Source organism: Papio anubis, chromosome 7 (genome assembly GCF_008728515.1).
Source record: "Papio anubis isolate 15944 chromosome 7, Panubis1.0, whole genome shotgun sequence".
Taxonomy (NCBI): Eukaryota; Metazoa; Chordata; class Mammalia; order Primates; family Cercopithecidae; genus Papio; species Papio anubis.
The window spans coordinates 74,579,474-74,605,969 of NC_044982.1; the positions used below are offsets into that span (position 1 = coordinate 74,579,474).

Sequence of the window (26,496 nt, forward strand, 5' to 3'; positions counted from 1 at the left end):
GGACCTGGATCTGTCCCTGACTCTTGTGTAAGCTCAAACATTATAACTCTACAGGAGCAGTTCTTATGGGCATTATGATAACCAGCCTATCAAAGCAAGACATGAAAATCTAGGGGTGCTTTATGGGCTACCAGGAGGCTTAAAATACCCAGTGCTGATACCAACATTTCACCAGGCATTTAGGAAATCCACTTAACCTCACGATTCTTTCCTTCATTTTTTTTTTTTTTTTTTTTTTTACCCACAACATGAGGATGATAATCCTTATTTTAGTCTTAGTTGAAATCGAATATTGACCCATTATGGGGTGAATTATGGGTATATGCCACCTTACAACAACTTGGTAAATAAAAATAAATACCTTTTGACATTACATACACACACATACAATAGAAAAATTAACTTGGCAGAATGACCATTTACTCTATGAAAGAATTAATTTAACTAATGAGTACAGAGTAAACAAAAAAATAAGATTTACAGTCAGGAGAACTGATTTCTAAATACAAGCCAGGAAGCAGCAGCTGGCTGAGCACATCACTCAATCCCTGTGAGTCTTAGTTTCCTCGTTTGGTAAATAGAGATGACAATATCTTCTCACAAAGACATTGTGAAAACTGAGATTCTATATACTATAATGTTTTGTAAATTTTAGAAGTAATTTATAAATGTATGGTGTTACTACTACCCTTTAGTCATTAAAATTATGATTGACTTACAAAAGTTCAATGTACACAAAATTTTCTAAAGCACAAACTGTACATATTATCGGCATTCATGCAAGGCAGGAGTTAGAAATTTAGTGAATGACAATGCAAATATCATATGCTACACAGGCTGGGAGCAGTGGCTCACACCTGTAATCCCAGCACCCTCGGAGGCCACTCTAAGCCAGGAGTTCGTGACCAGCCTGGCCAACATGGCAAAACCCTGTCTCTACAAAAAAAAGACAAAAATTTGCTGGGCATGGTGGTGCATGCCTATAGTCCCAACTACTTGGGAGGCTGAGAAAGAGAATCACTTGAACCTGGGAGGGGAAGGTTGCAGTGAGCCAAGATTGTGCCATGGCACTCCAGCCTGGGCGACAGAGCGAGACTATCAAAAAAAAAAAAAAGATATACAGATAAATATCAATTATAAAAATCAATAAAATATCCTTTCTGTAAATCAAATCTCTCCAGTACAGACCACACTTCTCCTGCTTTGCAGAGTAGAAATGTTAGTGATGTTGGGAGTTATATTGGGAGTCCAGGATCATAGATTTGTTATCTGACCTTGTCAAAAGATAAACATTCCTGGCTGGGTGCAGTGGCTCACACGTGTAATCCCAGCACTTTGGGAGGCCAAGGTGGGTGGATCACCTAAGGTCAGGAGTTCAAGACCAGTCTGGCCAACATGGCGAAACCCCGTCTCTACTAAAAATACAAAAATTAGCTGGGCATGGTGGTGAATAACTGTAATCCCAGCTACTCAGGAGGCTGAGGTGGAAGAATCGCTTGAACCTGGGAGGGGGAGGCTACAGTGAGCCAAGATCCTGCCACTGTGCTCCATTCTGGGCAACATAACAAGACACCGTCTCAAAAAAAAAAGATCAACATTCGTTCAGTCCCTTTTTTAATGTGCCTCAAAGTCTGGGATATTTTGTTGATACCACCCCAGACCAGAAAACATCTCTCTAGATTCTCACCGAAGTGCTTAAGGCTGAAATTCTGTCTCCTTTTGTTTGCCCCATAATCTTACAAGCTTCCAATTTAAGGATGTCCCTCCATTCAGAAAAACAACCTTGGAGTTGTCAGTTGCCCTTGAGATGCTTAATCTCCTTCATGACAGAAGGAATTTTGCACCTGTTCCCTTTCAGAGGTTGCCAGATTTGAGAAGCCTTCAAGCCTCTTAAGAGTTTTCCAAGCACCTAGCTTGCAGGATTAATCTGTTGAGTTGGAAGGCTATTGCTTGACTTTTCTTAGCTCAGTGTAACAGCAATTTAAACATAGATTCCTCTCCTTACAATCTGTTGTTCTACAAGGAAGGCCTCATTTCACAAAGTCCCATGCATAGTGGAGCTTCTGGGCTCAGCAGAGACAACTGCATTCATTATCACCAGCCCTGACTTTCAGTTCAGAGAGGAATCCTGTTTCAGTTCATTATCTCTCTGAGTTCCGGCTTCATCAGTCTCCATTAGGAAGTACCTTGCCTTTCTGCCAAGGGGCACCAAAGGTGAGTGGCCCAATTCCCTGCCACAGGTGCTGGCTGCCAGCAGCCTCCTCTCTGCCACGCACTTCCCTCTCCACCACCCTGTCTTCTGGAGGCCAAAACCCCATCTTCCTCTTTAGGGATAATATGTCTTTTCTTCAGAAATCACCCTGACATGCTGGGCCTGAACAGCAGGCTCTTTCCGTACCTCCCCATTCCCTTTCATTCAGTGGGCCCCAACCATTTGGCACCAGGGACTGGAGGACATTTTCCACAGTCAGGGAGTGGGGGCAGTGGGGAGTGGGGAATGGTTTGGGGATGAAACTGTTTCACCTCAGATCATCAGGCATTAGATTCTCATAAGAAGAACGCAAGCCAGCTTCCTCACATGCACAGCTCACAACAGGGTTTGTGCTCCTGTAAGAGTCTAATGCCACCACTGATCTGACAGGAAGCAAAGCTCAGGCAGGAATGCTCCCTCATCTGCCACTCACCTCCTGCTGGGCAGCCCAGTTCCAGACAGGCCACAGAACTGGTCCCATGGCCTTGGGCTTGGGGACCCCTGCTTCCATTCATTTGTATATTTTTATTTTATTTTTTATTTTTTTATTTTTTTATTTATTTTTTTTTTGAGACGGAGTCTTGCTCTGTAGCCCGGGCTAGAGTGCAGTGGCCGGATCTCAGCTCACTGCAAGCTCCGCCTCCCGGGTTTACGCCATTCTCCTGTCTCAGCCTCCGGAGTAGCTGGGACTACAGGCGCCCGCCACCTCGCCCGGCTAGTTTTTTGTATTTTTAGTAGAGACGGGGTTTCACCGCATTAGCCAGGATGGTCTCGATCTCCTGACCTCGTGATCCGCCCGTCTCGGCCTCCCAAAGTGCTGGGATTACAGGCTTGAGCCACCGCGCCCGGCCATTTGTATATTTTTAAATTCCTGCCATTGAATGTTACCTCACCATGTCTCTTGTTGCCTCACATAAAACCCTGGTTCCCAAAATGATCCAGACTTGGTGTTTGAGTCTCCTCTCTCAGCATCTCTTCCTGATTATTCAACCCATGTCTTTCAAAGAAGAAAAAAACAAGGAAATAAGGAAATTAAGACCAATTGTGGACAGAGAGGAAACAATGAGAGGGTAAAAGAAAAACCAAGACGTGGGGGGAGAATCTTAGGACACGGTGAGGGGTAGGCACTGGAAGCTGAATCAGGAACTGTTCCAAGCAGGGCAGAGACTATCAGCTCATGGACCAGAGACATGTTTTTAATTGGCATGAAAATTAGGTTCATCGATCCTTGATTTTATGTAATAATTGAGAAGGTGGAACTAAAATATGCTTATGTTTGTGGACTGGTGGGGCTTTCTCTCCTCTTCACTTTTGTCATTTCCCTCCTCTGAGTTTTCTAAGACAAAAAACAGACCCTGTTTAGCCCAAAACACATCAAAGATTTGCCAGGAGAAACAGCACACATACATGAGTAGTAGAAAGGCATGTTTGTTTTGTAGATTCTCCAGTCTAAAAATCTAAACACTCCCTCAACCTTGCATGGGAGAGACTTTATGCCATCCCTTACCGGGCGGCATCAAGAACTAGAATCTTCGGGATTCATCACACACCCAGTGGAGCAGATCCCCTTCCCCTCTCACACCAGCTTTGGCTGTGCTTTCCCTCCCAACAGGCAGCCCCTGTTCTCCTGTTAAAGGATCACCTTCAGGCCTGCACAGAGAGCTGAAGTATCTGGGAATTTCTCTCTGGGGGAGGAAGACAGGAGTCATGCCTCAACAACAAATGACTGTTGGTTGCAGGGGTGTAAATGACTTCAGTTCTTTGTTCACCCCTTCCCAATGATGATGACTCTGATGTGTGATCTTCTCTGTCTCCAAGAGTGCCTCTGTGGGACTTTGCTTGATACCTCTCTATACTTCCCCTCCCGATCCCACTCCACCACCAAATTTTCCTAGAAATGCTTCCTAATAAATCACTTTCACATGATTCATTTTCTCAGCGGCAGCCTCTGAAGAACAAGACACTCTAGAATGGAGCTAAGAGGTTGCAGGGAGGGAAAGGAAAATAATCTCCAAGAAGTGGCAGGACAGGATACGTAGAAGGAAAATAAGAGCAAAGGGCTTGACATATGGACTGAAAGGAGCCTTGCTGGACAACTAAAGAAACATTTTGTACCATCTTCCAGATCCTTTGTGACTTTTAAGAAGAAGCTGTGTGTGCATACACTCACATGTGGGTGTATGTTTTTCCCTCTCTCTGCTAAAGGACTGCACTGCATGCCCTTCAGATACAGGCATAACTGAAGTTGCATATTATTTTATTCTAAAATATATATTCTTTATACTTTCCTAATTTTGGTAAAAAACAAATACAGGCATACTTCAGAGACATTGTGGGTTTGGTTCCAGATAACCACAGTAAAGCAAATATTGCAAAAAAGCAAATTTTTTGGTTTCCCAGTGCATACAAAAGTTATCTTTATACTATAATGTAGTCTATTCAGTGTAATAGCATTATGTCTAAAAAATGTACATACCTTAAATTTAAAAATACCTTATTGCTAAAACATGTTAACAATCGTCTGAGCCTTCAGTGAACCATAATCGTTTTGCTGATGGAAAGTCTTGCCTCTACGTTGATGGCTGCTGACTCATCAGGGTGGTGGTTACTAAAGGATGGGATGGCTGTGGAAATATCTTAAAATAAGACAATGATGAAGTTTGCACATCAATTGACTCTTCCTTTCAGGGAAGATTTCTCTGTAGTACGTGATGCTGTTTGATAGCATTTACTCACAATAGAACTTTCAAAATTGCAGTACATCCTCTCAAACCTCGTCACTGCTTTATCAAATAGGTTTATGTCATATTCTAAATACTTTGTTGTCATTTCAACAATGATCACAGCATCTTCACCAGGAGTAGTTTCCATCTCAAGAAACCACTTTCGTTGCTCATCCTTAAGAAGCCACTCTTTGCTAGGCGTGGTAGCTCACATCTGTAATCCCAGCACTTTAGGAGGCTGAGGTGGGCAGATCACCTGAGGTCAGGAGTTAGAGACCAGCCTGACCAACATGGTAAAACCCTGTTTCTACGAAAAATACAAAAATGAGTCAGGGTGGTGGTGCACACCTGCAGTCCCAGCTACTCAGGAGGCTGAGGAAGGGGAATTGCTTGAACCGAGGAGGCAGAAGTTAGTGAGCAGAGATTGCGCCACTGCATTCCAGTCTGGGTGACAGAGTGAGACTCCATCTAAAAATAAAAGAAGCCACTCTTACCTTTTCAAGTTTGTAGCAATTCAGTCCCATCTTCAGGCTCCACATCTGCAGTTACTTCCTCTAGCTATGAATATCCTAGATGCCATCTTGTTTCAATAGATGGCTGTTTCATCTACATTGAAAATCTCTTGTTTGGTGTAGCCACCTTCCACAATGATCTTAGCTAGATCTTCTGGAGAACTTGCTGCAGCTTCTCCATCAGTACTTGCTGCTTCACTTGCACTTTCATGTTATGAAGATGGCTTCTTTCCTTAAACCTCGTAAGCCAACCTTTGTTAGTTTCCAACTTTTCCACAGCTTCTTCCTCTCTCTCAGTCTTCATAGAATTGAAGAGAGTTAGGGTCTTGTTCTGGATTCGGCTTTGGGTTAAGAGAATGTTGTGACTGGTTTAATCTTCTATCTAGACAACTGAAACTTTTTCCATATCAGCAATAAGGGTGTTTTGCTTTCTTATCATTCATGTATTCATATTTAATTTCCTTCAAGAGCTTTTCCTTTATATTTACAACTTGGTTAGCTGGTTGGCACAAGAGGCCTAGCTTTCGGTCTTTCTGGGCTTTCGACATACCTTCCTCATAAGCTTAATTATTTCTAGCTTTTGATTTAAAGTGAGAACATGCAACTCTTCCTTTCACTTGCACATTTAGAGGCCACTGTAGGGTTATTCACTGGCCTAATTTCAATATTGTTGTGTCTCAGGGAATAGGGAGGCCTGAGGGAAAGGAGAGAGTTGGGGGAATGGCTGATGGGTAGAGCAGTCAGAACATGCACATTTCTCAACTAATTCACCATCTTATATGGATGCAATTCACAGTGCCACAAAACAATGACAATAGTAGCATCAGAGATTACTGATCACTGAAATATATATAATAATAATGAAAAAGTTCAAAATACTGCAAGAATTACCAAAATGTAACAGAGACACCAAGTGAGCACATGCTGTTGGAAAAACGGCACAAATAGACTTGCTCAGTGCAGGGTTGCCACAAATCTTCAATCGTTAGAAAGAGAGAGAGAGAAAAAAAGAGAAAAGAAAGAAAGAAGAAAAAGAAAGAAAAGAAAGAAGAGAGAGAGAGAAGGAGAGAAGAGAAAGAAAGAAAAAAGGAAAGAAAGAAAAGAGAAAGGAGAGAGAGAGAAAGAAAGAGAAAGAAAGAAAGAAAGAGAAAGAAAGAAAGAAAGAAAGAAAGAAAGAAAGAAAGAAAGAAAGAAAGAAAGAAAGAAAGAAAGAAAGAAAGGAGGAAGGAAGGAAGGAAGAAAGGGAAAGCAAGAAAGAAGAGAGAGAAAGCGAGCAGTATCTGTGAAGGGCAATAAAGTAAAGGACAATAAGACAAGGTATGACTGTAGCTTTGACAGGAAATAAAATAAGTGAAAACACAGTTTAAAGAAATACCATTAAATGAGCCTTTAGACAAGTAACTTTAGGATATTAAGACAGGACTAGGGGGCAGGAACGGAGAAGTACCTCCCTTCTGGCTTCGCATTTGATCTTCCCACCCCTGAGCTGTGAGGGCCAGCCCCAGCTCTGTGGTGGCTCTGGGTGCCAGTGCCTTACAGTATTAATGCGTTTGACTCATGCAACAATCCTCTGAGTAGATATCGTTACTATCCTCTTTTCACAGATGAAGAAATGGAGGCATAGAGAGGGAATACGGTAAAAATCTACTTTTCCTACTTCACACAGTTATTGTTAGGATCAAATAAAACAATGTATGTGAAAATGTTTTGACAATGCACGACAGTGGTGTACAGTATGATCTGCCCAGTGTAATTATTATTGACCACGTTCACTTTTGCTTTCAGGGCTATAGACCAATCCTTGGTATAAATGATCTTTCCCTACAAATCTTACAAAACAGAAAGACTACATTCCTGCTGACACCTTGGTTTTGGACTTCTAACCTCCAGCACTGAGACAATACATTTCTGCTGTTCAAGCCACCCAGTGTGTGGTACTTCATTACATCAGCCCTGGCAAACCACTGTAGTCTCTCACTGAGAAGCTGTCCCACTCCCAGTCTAATAAGAAGGCAGGGGACCCTTGTAGCCCCCAGCTTGGGTCCAAGCTATGGGGGAAGAGAGTGGGAAGGAGTTCTGAGCCAAGGACATCCAATCCACAGAGAGATGACTCAGCACCATTACATTCTTAGACAATAAGAAGCTGTAGTGGGTGGTGGGTGCTAATTTAGAAGTTCATGTAGACCCTGGCATGTGGCTGTTATTCTGGGTTGTATACAAGATGAGTAAACAGAGGATGCTGGTCGTGAGAAAGCAAGGAGGACAGAAAGAGGCAAAGTGGCCAAGAGGGCGGGCTGCAGCCAGGCCCTAGTACTGTCTTGGTTTCGCCCTTCCTGAAGCCAGACTTCTCTGGGATCCATCCACACATGCACATCCTTTAACAAGTGCCCCTTCTTTTTTTCCTCTGGTAATGACTTCTTTTCCTTCACTAAAGTGGTCTGAGTATGACAGCTCAAAAAGAAACCTGCAGAATGATGCCTAGTAAAGCAGTGACACAGACATTTCACTTGGTCCAGCTTCCCAAGTTCTCATTTTAATCTGAGAAATCATGGCGTGGGTAAATTCAAAATCTTAAAAATTGCTTTATCTAAAAGCCCTAAGATATTAGGCACGAATTAGAATTGTTTTGGAACTCTGTGACAAAGTATAATCCCCAAACAGGGAGGAAGAGAGAGGCAGGAGAATGAGCACATTGGTGGTCTGATGCTTGAAATGGTTCTGGGGCCTAGTCCTGAAGAGCCTCCTAGACCATTCTATTAAACAGTTTGACCTTTTCCTAGAGAAGGGGAATGACCCAAACTGCTATGCATGATAGAGATGAAGATATCAGCAGGGTGTTGAACAGGTTAGGAGGAAACAAGACTGGAGGGAGGGAGTATGATTAAGAAGCTGTTGCAGGAATCCAGCCATGGGATGATGACGACCTGAGATGAAGGTGGGACCCTGGAGGGGGAGACAGGAAGAAATGAAGCGAGAAGACATTAAGGTGGTAATGTTCAGGGAGCCTGGGGCATGTGGCATGGACGGGAGGGAGGCATGGGGGAGGATATACTCTTTGAGGGGACTGGAGGGAGAGGCAAGCCCTGAAGCCTGGGGTGTAAGAGCCAGGCAGCTCTTCCCTTATCACTGCAAGAACCAGTCCCTGACAGTGTGGCCCCATCCCTAGGGGTTGATCACATAAGCCATCCCCACAAAAGCAGAAAAGCTGCTTCAGGCTGCTGCCTGCTTGGAGCCTCACACTAGAGCTCTGTGTTTACACATTCGAGAGAATCGAATCTCACATAATCATATATGTGACAAAGACCTCCACTATAAGCAACATTAATGAAGACAAATGAATCAGCCAAATGCTGCAGCTTGCACAGCAGCACGCAGGGAGGCTGCTTTGTGGGGGGAGCTCATTTCTGGCTGCGGCTCTTGCCTTTCCTGACAGAGATGTATGAGGAGCCTCCCACGGAGGGGGGTGCCTCAGCCACTGCCTCCACAGCCCCAGCGAGGGGGCAGGCGGTCAGGGGGCTTTGAGGGAACTTTCAGAAGACTCTCAGAGCATGTTTACACATTTTTATGAAAGTTATCTTAGGGGAGACGTGCAAATAGAGATTAGTTGGATCCAGTGGTCTCATAGTATTAACTAAACAAGCTCCCTGCATCCTGGCAGTCGCTGACTGGGTAAGTAGCTATGAGAATTCTCAGCCCAGCCAGTGGGTAACTGTGCCCCATTCAGGCTTACTGAATCAGGCCTGGATGGGCTCCGCTCTGCAGAGTCCCTTGCTCGCCTTTAGGCCATTTGTATTGTTCGTCCCATCCATTTGTCTTTGTGACAGAAGAGCAAACACTCAACTTTGAGACTTTTACTCCAACCTCTCCTGAGGGGATGACAGCCAATTAAAACAAAGGCATTTATAAATCAAGTGGCATGAGACTGGAGCTAGTGAAGTGGCCATGGCTCTGTCCTGGCCCTGGATGGCTATGTTTTGATGCTTACCAGCAGCTCAGACAACCTCTAGAGGTGGAAAGATGGCATTCTCATGTGTTTCTGGTGAGACGACATAAAAAACTGCCCATGAAAGGCAGATCTGCTTGTTGTGGAAGCATTTGACCCTGGCAGCAGGAAATCCTGCCATCCTTTCGGCCTTTGCTCTGCGTAATTCAAGAGATGGCAGGAAGGACAAGGTCTCCCTCCTAAGGGATGTCTCCAGCAGGACATTAAAAAAAAAGAGTACCTTATCCGAGTCTAAATGAAACATTCTCAGAAAATTCCTGACACAAATTAAACAAGCCAATTTTATTAGGTCAATATGAAGGGCCTTGAAACTAATTAATCAACGTAGAGATCAGATCAGCCAGTGACAGTGAGACAACGGAATGAAAACTTGGTAGGTCAGTGAAAGGCCTGGATTCAGGCAGGGAAACAACACTAGGTTTCATTCCCCATGGAAGAAATTCCAATTGCTCAGGAAAAGACATTGAGTTGGGTGACAAATCCACTGTCATCAGCAATCTTCTTCAGGTAATATGCTCTTAATGACACTCAGACTGATTTTCCATTCCCGGGAGGAAGAGAAGGAAGGAGAAGTGATCAGAAAACATAAATATTTTTTAATAAACCCGGGCAGGCTGCTGGAAGGATACATGTATACAAGAGAAATAAACAATAAAAACAATGCACTTGGGGAAATGAGTTTCCAGCATAAACAGAGTAACTATGAGTCAGTAAAATTGGAATGAAAACAGTGTGGGGCATCTTCTGATAGGACTTAGCAGCCACACCCTCTCAATGGAGGCAGAGGGAAACTCACAGGTAGCCTTGGGGCTCACTCTCAGGCTCCAGTTTCCTCCTTCCCTAAAACAAAGGGTTGAGCCAGATGAACTGGTGGTCCTTTCTTTCCTAAAGATGCTATTATTCAATACTCTTCCAGACTACCCTGAGAGGTGGCCAGGTCAGCAGTAGCTAAAAGCTGGTGATGACTGTGTTGTGGGAGTACACAGAGTAGGGACTCCAAAATCAGAGCTAGACCTGGCCTCACACACACTCATCACTTCATTTATCAGAAGCCTCTCAAAACCTAATCAAATTGTAGCACATTATTTTATACTTGCATAACACCATGCCAGCCATGTGAGAGTTCAAAATGTACACATCCCTCATGTCTCCTGGAATGGTGAAAAACACTCAGCTTTTGGAACCAGAAAAGAACTGAGTTCAAATCCCTGCTGGCCCACTAGCTGGTGTTGTGATTCTACACTAGTCACTGTCATACAACAAACTATTAGTCAGCCATTAAGAAGAATGAGGTGATCTGCAGGAACTCACATGGAAAGATGTCCACAATATATTACTTAAAAGTAAATAGCAGACAATTGCCAAAAGGCAGAAGCAACTCTGATGATGGATACATAGATAAACAAAATGTGATACATGCACACAATGGAATATTATTCAACCATGAAAAGAAAGGAAATTCTGACACATCCTACAGCATGGATGAACCTTGAAGACGTTCTGCTAAGTAAAATAAGCCAGTTACAAACAAATACTGTGTGATTCCATATATGAGGTATTTAAAGTAGTGAAATCCATAGAAACAGAAAGTGAATGGTGACTGTCATGGTCTAGAGGGAGAGGAGAATGTGGAATTGGCGTTGTAATGGGTACAGGGTTTCAGTTTGGGAAGATGAAAAAAGTTGTGGAGATGGATGGTGGTGATGGTTGCACAACATTGGAAATGTACTTAATGCCACTGACCTATGCTCTTAAAGATGGTTAAAATGCTAAGTTTTGTTATATATATTTTATGACACTTAAAAAAAGTAAATGACAGAACAGTAAATATAGCATGATCCAATTTTGGTTAAAAATTTTGAATCTATATATCGTCTATGTATAGAGGGAAGTCTGAAAGGATATATATGACAACAGTAATAGGGGTTACTCTAGGGGAGTAGGATCATGAAGGGGTGGTAATGGATGACACAATTTACAAGTTTCATGTGCCTCAAGGCATGAAGCCTTGTGTTTGATAGGGCAATGGCAATAAATTCTGACTCTCAAAACCCTCTGTGTCTCAAAAGGAAAATGTATTCCTCATTATCTGGTCCCTCTTTCCCGGGATGCTATCTATGACTCTCCCCAGCATTTTTTTTTTTAACCAAATACAGTCTAAACTCCTTAGCCTGGTATTTAAAGCCCTATACAACTGGATTGCAACCAGACTGTTAGCATTCCCTTTTAGCTGCCTCTGTGCACCAGTATAGCAACCATTCCATGTTCCCTGAGCAGTGTTTTGCCTCCACGGCTTTAAGTCATTCCCTCTATAAATTGTCATTCCTTCCAATCTATGCCTATGGATATCCTGTCCACTCTTCAAGGATGTAGTCTCTGAATCCCTTGGTGGAAGCGATGTCTCCTCCCTCTCTCAAGGCAATCGCCACATCTGCCAGTCTTGGTTTGCTTGTCTACATGTCTTCTCTCCCCTCAGGGACCCTATGCTCCTTGAGAGAAAAGGAAACGCCTTATGTAGCTCAGGAATGCCTGTGACACTTACTGCAGTGTAATTACACAACTGCAACAATGATGATGGTGCTCACAGCACCACACAGTGCCACCTGCACAACCATGAGAGTGGGTGCCTCCCTAAATTTTGCACCCTAGGCACTTTGCTCACCTACCTAGTCCCAGCCTACTACCATTCATTGAATGCCTTCACTGAGTGCATCAGGTACTGTGCTAAGAAAGGACATATATCACTTCACTTTATCTTCACAGGAGTTTATTATGTAGGTATTACCCACACTTTGCAAATGAAGAAACCACAGCTTAGAGATTAAATAACTTGCTTAAGATCATATTACAAAAGTGGGGATTTGAACTCAGGCTTGACTGATTCCAAAATGTGTAGTTCCAATAATTGTAACTCATTGCCTTATCAGTATACTTGAGAATGCAGTAGGCATTCAATACTTGCATGTTTAATGAGTTTAACTGGAGACAGGTCAGCATGCTGCTGGAAGAGCACAATGACTGTTGCCCTGGTCCTGTCACAAACCTCACAGTGCTCTGGACTCCTTTGGCAGGGGTAGGCACCAGAAGTATCAGCGTCACTTTTGCTTGCAGCATTCAAAAGAAACTCCATCCTCGTTCTACTGTTCGGCCCAACTACAGCTTTCCCCTCACTCTTTTCCTCAATCCATTTCAGACACCCACTTCTCTCCAACAAAAACCTGGCGTTCAACTCATCTCTATAGATGGTGAAGTCAGGAAAGATAGTGGGAGTGGCTATGAAAACCTCTCGGATTCTGACCTCAGATGCACAGACATGAGGGAACAAGCCCTGCAGACCCGATTAAACCCAGTCCTTTTGTGCTGTCCAGAGCACCGATGGTAAAGAATGCAAGAGGGAGTCTCAGAGGCTGAGAACAGATTCCAGGAGCCCTGAGAGGCGTGGAAGGAGGAGCCATGTGCTGCTGGGAGAAGTGAGGACCTTTGTGATCAGTCCTACTTCAGGGGCAGACGGCCCCAGTACTTAGGTCTATCCAGGCTGTCACTGTCCACGTGTGGCCATTGAAATGTGACTGGTGTGAACTGAGATGTGCTGTAAGTGTAAAACACACATATGATTCCAAAGACTTAGCATGAAAAAGGAACGCCAAATATCTCATTAATCATTGTTTATGTTGATGACTGTTAAAATAAGATTTTGGAGGGTTAAGTTAAATAATATAGATTATTAAAACGACTCTCACCTGTTTCTAGTTTTTTCAGTGTGGTTATATGAAGTTACATAAGTGACTCACTCTTGTGACCTGTATTATATTCTCACTGGACAGAGCTGACCTGTAGCCCCAGACTGTTCAGACCATGCCTTACCCCATCAACCAGGGTCCAGCTGCTGGGGCTCAGCTCTATCCCAGCTTGGGTCTCTGCACAGTGGCAGCTTTGGTGACCAATATACTCTGTAACTGCTGTAATTTTGGGGTGTCCCTGCCTCTGAAGCCAACTGCAGAGGCTGAGAATAAGAAATAACTACATTTTCATGCATTCACTCACATTTCTCCTCCCAGCCCACCTCTCTAGCTGTCTTTCTTTTAGCACAGCTGTTCTAAATACATGATCCCCAGAACAGCAGCATCACATCACCTGGGAACTCATTAGAAATGCAGATTACCAGGTACCATCCAGAAACTCTGAATCAGAAACTGTCCAGTAATCTATGCTTTAACAAGCCCCTCCCCACATGGACATTATTCTGATGAATTCTAATGTTTGAGAACCAGGGTCTTAGGGTACTGAAACTTTGCAGCGTATTAAAATCATGTGGGCTGCTTTAAAAAATTCCAATGCCCAGGCCACACCCCACGTCAAGTAAATCAGGTTCTCTGGGGGTAGAACCCAGGCACTGGATTTTTGGAACTCTCCACTTGATTCCAATGTGCAGTCACAGTTGAGCCCCATTGCCTAAGGGTAAAGAACTCAAGAATATTAGTCGGTCATTTCCCCTATGGTGGAGAGCCTGTAGCTTTGGGTCCAGCAGAGAGAAGCCTTCCTGTGGGAGGAGAAAACTGTGTGTAAAATGAAGAAAGGGGCCAAACTGGGCATGCCTAAGCTTCGAAGGCCTCTTTCATTATAGGCTGGCTGCTGTAATGAAACAGGCAATTGCACCTGAGATTTTTCTGAAGTTGAAATGACAATGTGGAAAGGGAACAGCTTCTCTCCACAGTCCATCAAGAGGGGAGTGGCCAATGGGCCGCTTGGAGGACAAAGACCAGGGACACGTTCATTCTCTGAGGCTTCAGGTATATTAAAATGAAGAAATGCCCAAATAGGGTTTCAAAAATTGTGATATCCTATATTTTAGAAGTTTACATTTAATAAATTAAGACTTTAACATGTGTAAGCTTTTTTTTTTTTTAAAAAAAAAAAAAAAAAAAAAACGTGCAGGGTAATATAACCATCCTATTCACAGGATAATAGCAGGATCAATTTTAAAAATTCATGGGCCTGGTACCAAAATCAGGCATAAGTTTAAAGCTGATGATCATTTCCATCTTTCAGTCTTATTAGCATATCTTCAGAGATAAATTTTTAAAAATCCAAATGTGAAGTCTCTGTGTGAGATCCCTGGATGAAAGGCCCTCCTTTGCCGTGCCCCTGGGGCAGACTAAGCGGACCACTGGAAAGAGATCCTAAGTGTGGCCCTGGAGCAGCTGTGAATGATTAGGTTGTGGGAAGATGACTGACGTCTGGGTGCCTTGCAGCAGCCTGCCCCGGGAGGTCTCAGGGAAGCCAGAGGACTCCCCCACCCCCTCTGTGTGTTCCAGGGCAGTATAATACCTGCCTCCCTCCACACAATCGGTGCCTGCCCACCCTCTGTCCCCAGGCACACTTGGCTGCTGACAACAGGAAGTGAAACAGCCACACCCTTCTTTTACTCTATTAAGGTAATTCCTAGTTTGATAGGCATCCAGGGAGGGAAAGACATAAGGGAGACACTTCCCTTGTGCAGCACCTGCAGTGCTGTTGGTTTATAAAGCACGAAATCTTCTGTCCCAGAGGCTGGACTGGGCTCAGGGCTGCATGTGAGATTGTGCTTCGGGAAGAGAAAGAAATCCCAGACTGAACAACAATTTCCTGGTGGCAGGTGCCTCCATGAGGAGCTGCAGTCGGTCCCAGCAGCATATGCTTTCTCCTCTGGGAGGGGGACTCAAAGATGTGCAGACTAATGGGACCACCGGCTGCAAGCCTCAGAAACCTCTCAGGAGGCCCCTGGCAAGGCCTGTGGTATCTGAGCAGTGCAGGCAGCCTGGGCATCATAGGATAAAGGGGTGGGGAGTGGGGCAGGGAAGAAACAGCACAGAGGAAACAGCACACCTTGTTCTCATTGACTCGGAATCAATGGCTGCCCACAGACTATTTCCTGGAGATTCAAGCCTCACACTCTCCTGTCCTCTCCCCTGAGTAAGGCTTCCAGAGAGTAAGGGCCACACCCAGACAGAGGTGGGTGAGGCTGGGGTTCAAAGTACAGAGCCAGCCCTTTTCTCTCACAGGCAGAGGGAATCATCCACTGTGAACCCACAGCATCCTCCACCAGGGCAGCATTTGATTCCTCTGTCTCGTATCTCCGCTTGCCTTCCCTGTGGGTCAGTAGTTCCTGACTTTCTCTAGCCTATAGGAAACATGAGGAGGAGGGGGAGAGATGGAGGGGGAGGAGGAGGAGAGAAGGGAGAGAATGAGCACATGGGCTGCCCAGCCCCAGCCCCATGGCACCAGCATGGTAAACACTTGGAGGGAGGCCAGCCGTCTGGCGCCTCCAGTCTTCCACATCTCCCCAGCCAAGATTCAGACCTGTATATTCTGGGCTCTTTCTGCCCCATTTCACCCAGGCTTTAAATTACCCAGACTTGGGTCTGGGTTATTCTATCCAAAGCTTTCCTCTGAAATCTAGATTGTGATGCAATGTATACATCCTCTAAATCAGATTTCTGAGGACTAAATGCCAGACTGTGTGGCGTAGCAGTCTGGCTGCAAACCATTTCAGTCAGCCCAGTGGAGGAACACACAATAAGGTGCTCATCCCTGCAGCCGTGCACAGGAGACAGCAACAGTCCAGGTAAATTAGAAAGGCCTAACTTGAGCCAGCCAGTCTTGGCAATTTAGGGAAAGTAAGGACTACACAGAGGCTCTGAGACGGCTTGTGGAATCAATGCCTACGTTGCTGGATTGCTCCTTCTTTGGTTATGGGACTAGTGGTTCCAAAATGTACCCCTTGATTCCATAAGATGGAAGAGCATTTAGACAAGCTGAGCCAAAACCCAGAGTCTTGGAACAAGCCTGTAGCAATAATAGTAGCAGTAATGACAATGATTTTTAACATTCCTTGCTTAACAAGTGCTGACCACAGTTCTCATGCTTTACATGGATTTACTTAGGGAATTTGATCACTGGATCGAGGTGAGGACCACCCTCACTCCTCAGCTCCCCGGAGGACAGTCCCTTTCCCTCTGCTAGTCTGGGCTTGTTTCTTCTCATCATAAGAAAAGAAACAGGGCTACAAAGAGTAGCAAGCCCCTAACTGCTGCCCTTAAATGAACTAGCTTTAGGAGAAACACAGGTCAGGAGGCAAGCACTGTCTGCTCATGGCTGTTGTTCTTCTGGGGAATTGTGAGGGTGGGGTGAGTGGGGAAGCGTCTCTCATTTTGTGAGTACACAGTATATAAAAAGCTGAAATGAAAATAATTCAGAAATTATTGTTGTCTTTATAAAACAACCTGTTCTGGGGTACCTTTCTGTACTTCCCTAAGTATATATAAAATACAATTTTAAAATTCAGTTTAACAAAGCCCCATCAAGACACACGCATTGCATTGTGCACATCTGTATAAGTGCCCTTAAAGTGCAGGTTTGCATGAACCTCAGTTTTCTAGAGGAGTGCGTCCTATTGGGGAAGAAGGGAAAGAAGGCAGTAAAAATAGCATTGTGTAGCTGCTGACTGTGCACTGGCCACACAGCTAAGCACAGAGTGCCTAGAGAGTTTTGGCAGGATCATCACATGTTGTCCTCACAACAGACCCACAAGGGAGGTACATCATCCCAATTTACAGATGAGGAAACTGGGGCTCAGGAAGACCAAGTGACGGCTTCATTATCACACAGCCATTAAGAGCAGAGCTTGGTGGGAACTCAGGCTTCCATGACTCTAAAGACTGGAACTACAGACAAGCTGCAAAGCAAGATCAGGTCAAGATATTCTCCAAAGTTACATCCCGTGGCTCCTCAGTTACAGATGTGATGGCAGAATCCTGACATTTATTTTCTTTTTGGTCTCCTTGTTTTCTCAATCCAGTCAGAATGAATTTTAGATGTGTCCCAAGTGCAGTCTGCCTTCAGCTGTGAAGAGCCACTCAGACACTTGGAGCTAGCCCAAGTGGCCCAAGTAGTAGGTCTGTGAATAAACGTCACTTCTGGAATCATTCTTCAACAAGTATAGCTTGACTAGAAAGACTCAAATGCCTGCACTGGTCCCAGACAGCCATCACCCAGTGCTGCCAAGTCTGACCAAGAGGCATCCTAGCTAAGGAACCAGTCACACCACTGGCTCTCACGCCACACCTGAAAGAAGCACAACAGGAGTTTCTCCAGGAAGCTTCCCAACGTTCAGATGAGTTGCTCTCCATGTGGATTCAGAATCCTGATGAGCTGACACCAGTTCCAGGCCTGGCATGTCTAACAAATGCAGCATTCAAGCCCAAGACACTGAAATTGTTACCTCATGTTATAAAGGACCTGAAGCTGCATGCAATTAGCACTGCATCTGTGAGACTTGGGAAAGACAACTGAGAGAACAGGGGCTTAAAAAGACTATTTTGGTCCATATGGAAAATTGGTGTGTTGCATGCACGGTAAAATCCTTTCAGATATGTTTTTAAACCTTACATTTTTAAAATTGGGGACTTAAATATTATTATAGGAAAAGCAACATGATTCCTTTAACATCAGAAGGAGATCTGTAAGTTAAAAAACTGTTGGAACCTTGTAAAGAAATTAACATTGTGAATGAACTCGGGCATTAGTGCAAATTAATCAAACTGCATACATTACAATTTTTAATCAGTCATGGAATCTCAATACTTGAAGGGACCTTGGAAATCATCTGTCCCAAGAGCAAGAATTATGGAAGATAAATTGGGCAGGTGGAGAAAAACCTCCTGACTAGAGAAAGGTACAAAAAACAAAGAGTTGGGAGGCAGCATGTGCAGTGGTTTGAAAGCTCAGGGGTTTGCAAAGACAGCCTGGGTTCGAAGCTCAGCTTTGCTTTTTGATGGCAGTATGAACCAGGCTGAGTTGTTTGACCCTCCTAGGTGACAGTTTGTAAACAAAAGGTTATTCTGAGTCTTAAGAGAGACCATCCATAGAAAGGGCGTAGTATGGTCCCTGGGATACCATATGGTGCCTGGGGCATCAGTGCTGAGTAAATATTAGCTCTATAGAAAAAGGAATTTCACAAACATAATCTGAGTGAGCCAGACTGACATACTATGTATAACTGTGGTCTTTCTCTTTTACTTGGCCATGAAAGAAAAGCAAAATACAGTATATCGAAGCATTCAGATTTCTGACCATGAGAACAGGACGTAATACCCAAGGTCTTTTCTGGAATAAAAAACGATCTTCATAAAAGGGAATCACATTTCAGCTGTAAATAAAGTCAGACCTGATAATCGAGAAAAGAAGACCCCATGGAGATGGTGAATCACGTACGTATGTGGGTAAGTGAAAGCTGCCTCCAAAGGTCTTGATGCAAAGCTGTCCAAGGTTTAGAACTCTGGGCACATTTCTGGCCAAAAGAGGTTCAAAACCATCATCCACGGTGTTCTGTTCTGGCCTTAAGATGGAACTAGTGCTGCATTAAGTGTCTGATTGGGAAAAGTTAATGGTTAACAAATAAGATATAACTCTCTGGGACATCTTGATATAAATTTAGTTTAGCCTTATAATATAAAAATTATTAATTATGCTGAGGGAGGGAACATAGATTGGTGGAAGACTTGTAGTCAATTGGTACTGTGAGATCTTAAACAAGAGATACAATATCTTCAGCCTCAGTTTCTTCATAGTTGCTATGAAGGGCCAGCACAGTGTCTGCCACACAGGTGGTACCCAAGAGGCATTCATTTTCTCTCTGCATTCATTCTACATTTGTCATATTAAACAACTCTATTTTTTTTTAAATTTAAGTAGGTTTTTGGGGAACAGGTGGTGTTTGGTTACAAGAATGAGTTCTTCAGTAATGATTTCTGAGATTTTGGTGCACCTATCACCTGAGCAGAGGGGGTGGGAGGGGGTGAGGGATAAACAGCTCTATTTTTGGGTGGAAAAAGAGGGCTATACTTGCTTGACTCAGTTTCCAACACAGATAGGAAGCCCAGCAGTTCAGACCAACACTGAGAATAGACAACACTCTCTATTTAGCAGCAGCACACCTGAATTACAGACACGGCGTTTGTGTGGGAATCAGCTCTGGACTACTATTTCCCAAACCCAAACCTACAGTGGCAGAAAAGACAGCTGAACTCAGAGCAAGAGACAAGTCTTCATTCTATTTCTGTTACTAGCTAGTTTTTTTTTTTTTTTTACCGTAGGCAAGCCACTTAACATTTAACCTGTGTGTCTGGCTCCAAATCTACAAAATGAGGGCTTTGACCAGATAACATCCAAAGTTCCTTAGAGCTCTCAAAATTCTATCTTTTTATAGTTTGGGTTCATGCTGTTTGTTAACGTGTGTGACCACTTCTACTCCAAAAGCCACAGGACCCTGCTGCATGTCCTCCACCTTCGTTCAAGCCATGATTTGTTTCCTTGGTTAGTGGCTCCATATTAACAGCAGTTGCACAAACAGAATCTAAGTGAGCCAGGCTGCCAGCTGTCACTGCTGTATCTTCTGCTTACTCTGGAGATAGGCTGAAGCTGTGTGATCTGAGAATAAATGGATCTGCCATGAAGGTAGGATTTTACTGTGAAAATGAGTTTTCTGATGAGTTTAAAGCAGCAAAAATACTCTGAAGGCTGTTTTATACCTAAATCGTGCTATATGAATTAAAAAGTAAAACACAACCTCCGATACTTCAGGTTTTAGTTTCTTGTGGCTGATGTAAATTTCACTTAACTCCCAACTGACGTCCCCAAAAACATTTTTTTGGATCAGAATTCAAAATAAAATAGGGGCACATGCCAATTGTAGCCCCATACAAACCAATGGGGGCAAGGGCTGGTTTTATAGAATGTTAAGCGCTCACGAAACTAAGGGTTTGATTCATCACTGTAGCTTTATAGTTTCCTCAACACTTAGCAGTGTTTTGTACCTAGCAGGCTGGCAGCCGTTTGCAGGCAGAGATGATACTTCATTCATATCTAGCACAGTGCACTGGTATATTGGAAGTACATGTATTAGTTTGCTGGGGTTACCATAACCAAATACTGCAGACTGAGTGGTTTAAACAATGGAGATTTATTTTCTTACAAGTTTGGAGGCCAGAAGCCTGAGATTGAGGTGTCAGCAGGATGTTTCTTTGAAGGCCTCTCTCCTTGGCTTGTAAAAGGCCATCTTCTGTCTGTGTCTTCTCGTAGTCTCCTCTCTATACACACCTGTCCAAATTTCCCCTTCTTATGAGGATACTAGCAAAATTGGATTATGGCCCACTCTAATGATCTCACTTTAATTACCTCTTTATAGACCTATCTCCAAATATAGTCACATTCTGAGGTACTGAGGGTTAGGACTTCAACATATGAATTTGGAGTGGTAGGGGGGATAATTCAGCCCATAACATATGCTGAGTAAGTAGTGTATGCATAAATGGTGGATGGATGGGTGGATGAATAGGTGGACAGATGAATGGATGGATGGATGGTGAATAACCAGGTGATCAACAAATACCTGATGCATTGAGTAAATTTACACAATCACTTGTGGAGACTGGGTTTTACTATAATATCACCCCAAAGATTTTAAATTATACATTTTAATCCAGCCTTACAAGAAAGTTTAAAAATCCTTGCCTATCAAATTCTATCAAGCTAACAAAAAAATAGCCACACCCAGACTTACTAACGCCATTTCCCTATCCTAATCATTCCCATCTTTAATGACTTCCTGTAGCTGAGAGAATATCAGTATTTGCCTACAACAAATAACTACTACTTCTCCCATGAATACCTACATACTTAAAACCTTCGCATTAAGAAAACAGGAGGCCGGGCACGGTGCCCCGTGCCTGTAATCCCAGCACTTTGGGAGGCTGAGGTGGGTGGATCACTAGGTCAGGAGATGGAGACCATCCTGGCTAACACGGTGATACCCTGTCTCTACTAAAGATACAAAAAATTAGCTGGGCATGGTGGTGGGTGCCTGTAGTGCCAGCTTACTCAGGAGGCTGAGGCAGGAGAATTGCTTGAGCCCGGCAGGCGGAGGTTACAGTGAGCTGAGATCGCACCACTGCACTCCAGCCTGGGTGACCGAGCAAGACTCCATCTCAAAAAAAAAAAAAACAAAAAAACAATGATTAAGAGAATAGTTTTAGTTAAATCTGTTGCCTGATATTTCATTGTTTGTTTGCTTTTAACTGAACCCGACTAGTACTTAGTTTGTAGATTGCCTTAACACTTTGATTCCATTCAACAAACTACAGAAATGCCCCATAGAATTGAAGGTAAGAGGAAATATCCCTACCAGGGACCTCAAGGAATCTTCCTTCTGATTCATCTGGTCACTGTGAGTGTTTGTTACATCTTTAATGATACAGAAATTCACAAGCCAACCCTCCATCACCAACATTCCTTCTCTATTTTTCTGTCTATCAGATGAAGTTGGTCATACGTACACCTATCAAGGGAGTTGTAGGTACACATCTAGACAAGGGTCAGAGGAGTGCCTGAGCTCCCCTGTCCTGACGTTGATGCCCTGAGTCATGTTGCTGGCTGCAGTTCTGACTCAGAGCTGCCATAGTATCAGCCTACATCATGACAGGAAGTGCTACCAGAAGTCATGCTCAGCTCTACTGAATGAACTGTTTGTCACAGCTAGTATGAAACTGATTCACTGGTGTCATGGGACCATGTGGGCACTCATTCATTCATTCATTCTTCAGTCATCCACTTCCTACTGGAATCTTGTCTAACAGAAAAGCCATAGCATAGCATCTCTTGAAACAAGTGTGATACTTTTAAAAGTTCTGTTATGATTTATACCATTTTTGTCCTTAAAAATTATAACAGAGCAATAGATGGGTTGTATGAGTTCTATCTGTATAATATATGATTTAGGTATTAAAATTTAAAGACAAATTTATGGAGGTCTTTTGTCTGTGACAATGATGAATTATCTTGGCTCTGATCCTTGGACAAACTGGCTACACTAAACTTAGAGTTAACACATGCGGTGGTTCTTCTGCTGCATTCCCTGAGGCTTCCTGAGACAGATACTATGAATGAATATTTTCACAGGCATTGCTAGGCATGATGTCACTTGATTTTGACTCCAGGTGTAGGATGGGGCCCATGAGGTTCTAGGTTCCCCTTCTGCAGAGTTCCTTCCCCATTCCTACACACCCAGACATTTGTAACGGGAATTGATCAAAATGTATTCATGTGCTATAACTTCTTGTCAGGGATTCAAACCAAGTGATTTCTGACCTCTCTCCATCCGCCTCTCTTTTTAAAATATGTTTTAATTGTCTTGTTTTAGACATGCTTTATTGTAAACTACTTCACATTCTTTTTGAGAATAGGTGGCATGTAAACCATAATGAAGAAAAACCTTCAAGCTAGCATAACATTCCCAGAGCACAGAAAGCTCAGTGAGGAGGGGGCAAGGAGAGGCTGGTTGCCCTGGGGCCTACCCACTAGGTGTACCTGTCACTCCCACCATCAGGCTCTGTCCTCTGCAGGCTGAGGGATGATGGAAGACAATCCAGAGGTCTGTTAGGAGCCCCACTCTGTCAGAAGCAGAGCATCCAATTCACTCAGGCCTTGCTCTACTGACAACTTCATGTCACAGAGGGACAAGGATGTTGTAAGAGAGCTACTGCTTGGATCTAATTTTGGCCATTGAAGGTGAACTAGGTGGATAACACAATGGAAGTGACTGGCACTTAGACAGAAAAGGACCTTATCACCATATGATTCTCAAGAGCCAAGGAAGTGAATGCGAGCCGTCTATGTTCCGGAGACTGCAAGAATAAAGAACTCTACAAGCCCAGAGAAAAGAAGGTGATTCAGTGGATTAAATCTCAGAGGGCAGCAGAATGTGGAGGCTAGAGTACATGCTCAGGAATCTGGACAGACCTGAGTCAGGCTCTTGGTGCTGTCCTTACGGCTGTGCAAATGTCACCTCTCTGTATCTCAATTTCCTTATCTGTAATCGTGAATAATAAGACCTACCTTATATGTCAACAGTGAGAATTAAATGAGATCACATATATAAAGCCCCTAGTATGGTTTACAATTATGGTGAACACTAAATAAAGGTTATTGTTGTTATTATTGTAACCATTATTGCAGACTTCCTGTGTGTAAGACACGAGGCTAGACGCTCTTTGATTCCATGGTCAGAGACTCTAATCATGTAGAACTTGGTTCTAGAAAGATTGGAGGCTCCATCTAATTTAATTCTGACTCTACTCTGGAGAGGAGGAAGAGAGGGAACTATCTAAATAAATTACTGTCTCCAATGAGCTTACATTTTACAAGGACACTCACAAAGGCAGGAAGTAGGAATTTGCAGCTGACAGCAGATACAAAGGAGTGGCATAAAAAGAAAGGATCAAGTCACGGAAGTAGAAGGCTGGGGCACAAGATAATGCACACATAAAATACAATGAGAGCCATTGGGGTGGGTTCGGAACAAGAAAAAGAACAAGAGAAGAGTTGGCCTCCTGCTTGGGGCAGATGATACAGTTAATTTAGAGATGATACAGTGAAAACAGAATTACTCAACTCCTAGTTTGCTTCCATCTTCTTTATCAGGAATGACCTTTGAGCCAGAAAGAAGAGCAAAAACATGGCCAAGAGGAAATTAAAGTCTGTGATAGTGAGAAGATAGGAGGAGAGCACCTGGCTGCTGCATTTAAATCTCCAGGCTCAGATGAATTACATCTCAACACCATCTGTACATGCACCCCAATACTCACTGCAACAGGAACAGTAAAATAAGAAGTCCTAGGACCCTAAAATAACAGGAATTCATTTACAATATCTGACATCTGAAAAAAATGGAAATATTATAATATATGAGACTTTATGAAGCACGGTAGAACTTACAGAAACTTGCAGAGGGGCAAATATCTCAATTTTATTAATGGGGACTTTTAGCAAAATTCTAATGCAGCTTAGATACTTTGTGTTGACGAGGAAGATGAATGCTGGTCAGACTAACCTCATCTCTTCTCTGACAGGGTTCCTCAGGTAGTAACTGTTCCATTGTCTAGTTAGAAAATGGTGACAAACAAGTGTGCACACTTTCTTTGTGGACAAGGTAGAGAAATACAAGCTCCATGATAATACAATAAGGAACACGCAGAGGAGCTCAACTATAATCCCCCAAAAGGACTGGAGAACAGGATAATATTATTCTCTGCAAAGATGTGAATGGGCACATGACTTGGTCTTCAGTGCCTCTCTATACAAAAACAGTAATGACTTGCAAGACAAAGGAAGTGTGCTGACATCTGCTGGGAGAACGATCAGGAGGCAGCTGGTGAGGTGGAGGAGGGGTTGAGAGCTCAGGCTGCAGAAGTAGAGAACTGTTTGAATCCCAGCTCTACCACTTACTAACTGTGTGATGTTAAAGAAGTTACTTACACTCTCGGACTCAATTTCCCTATCTGGAAAATGGGGATAATGATTGTATCTACTTCACTATATGAGGTAGATTAAATTAGTACGTAAAGCATTTAGAACAGTACTTGATTATAGAAATTGTCATTATAAATAGGATCCCAACCACTTCTGTCAGGAAGTGATGGAATCTCACAAGATGAAAGCTATACAAATAAGATATTGACTATAACTTATACTACCCCAAAAGGAAAACAACCTAAAAGTCTAACAACAGGAGACTTATAGTACATACATATGATAGAATATTACAGCCATTAAAATCATGTGGCAGGCAACAAAAGCAAAAATAAACAAGTGGGACTACATCAAATTAAAAAGTGTCTGCACAGCAAAGGAAACAATCGAAATGAAAAGGCAGCCTACAGGTTGGGAGAAAATATTTGTAAATCATATATTTGATAAGGGGTTAATATCTAAAACATATAAGGAACACACACAACTCAAAAGCAAAAAAATGAATAACCAGATTAAAATACAGGCAAAAGACCTGAATAGACATTTCTCCAAAGAAAGTATAAAAATGGCCAACAGGTATATGAAAAGGTACTCAACATCACGAATCATCAGGAAAATGCAAATCAAAATCACAATGAGATATCATCTCACACCTGTTAGGTTGGCTATTATAAAAAGACAAGAGATCAGTGTTGGCAATGGGATGGAGAAAAGGAACCCCTTTGCAATGTGGTGGGAATGTAGATTGGTGCAGCCATTGTGGAAAACAGTATGGAGGTTCCTAAATAAACTAAAAATAGAACTATAATATGACCTGGCATCCTTTTCTGGGTATATACCCAAAGGAAATGAAATCACTGCCTCATAAAGATAACTGTGCTCTTATGTTCACTGCATTATTCACAATAGCCAAGATATGGAACAACTAAAGTTGTCCTTCAACAGATGAATGAAAACAGAAATTGTGGGATATTAGTCACCCTTAAAAAAGGAGATCCGGCCATTTGTGACAACATAAAAAGGACATTATGCTACGTGAAATAAGCCAGACACAGAGAAAATATTGTATTATCTCACTTACATGTGGAATCTTAAAAAAATCAAATACACTGGGCGCGGTGGCTCATGCCTATAATCCTAGCACTTTGAGAGGCCAAGGCGGGTGGATCACAAGGTCAGCAGTTCAAGATCAGCCTGGTCAATATGGTGAAACCCTGTCTCTACTAAAAATACAAAAATTAGCTGGGCTTGGTGGCGGGTGTCTGTAGTCCCACCTACTTGGGAGGCTGAGGCAGGAGAATCGCTTGAACCCAGGAGGCGGAGGTTGCAGTGAGCCAAGATCGCGCCACTGCACTCCAGCCTGGATGACAGAATGAGACTCTGTCTCAAAAAAAAAAAAAAAAAAAACAACAAAAAAAAATCAAATACATAGAAGCAGAGAGTAGAACAGTCATTACCAGTGGCCAGGGGTGGGAGAATAGGAAGATATAGATCACAGGGTACAAATAAATAAGCAAATAAATATGTACATAAATAAAAATATAGTCACGTTACAGAAGAATATTTAATTACTCTAATAAGGAAAATGAATCAGGGAAAGGGAAAGGAGAATGATGGAGGCAGAGGTACTGTTTGGGCAAGGTGGTCCCTGAGAGAGGGTATGGG

General features: G+C 43.1%; 1 protein-coding gene across 3 annotated transcripts in view; it reads right to left on the reverse strand.

The window, feature by feature from the left end:
* NUBPL (nucleotide binding protein like) overlaps positions 1-26,496 on the reverse strand; it is a 445,280-nt gene that overhangs the window by 76,822 nt on the left and 341,962 nt on the right. Inside the window, exon 13 of one of the 3 annotated variants that reach the window (XR_004184956.1) lies at positions 21,532-24,239. The exons of the other annotated variants lie outside the window; for them this stretch is intronic. The gene's annotated coding sequence lies outside the window, so the exon portion shown is untranslated. Of the gene's footprint in view, positions 1-21,531; positions 24,240-26,496 lie in introns of those variants that run through there. 3 annotated transcript variants of the gene reach the window in all.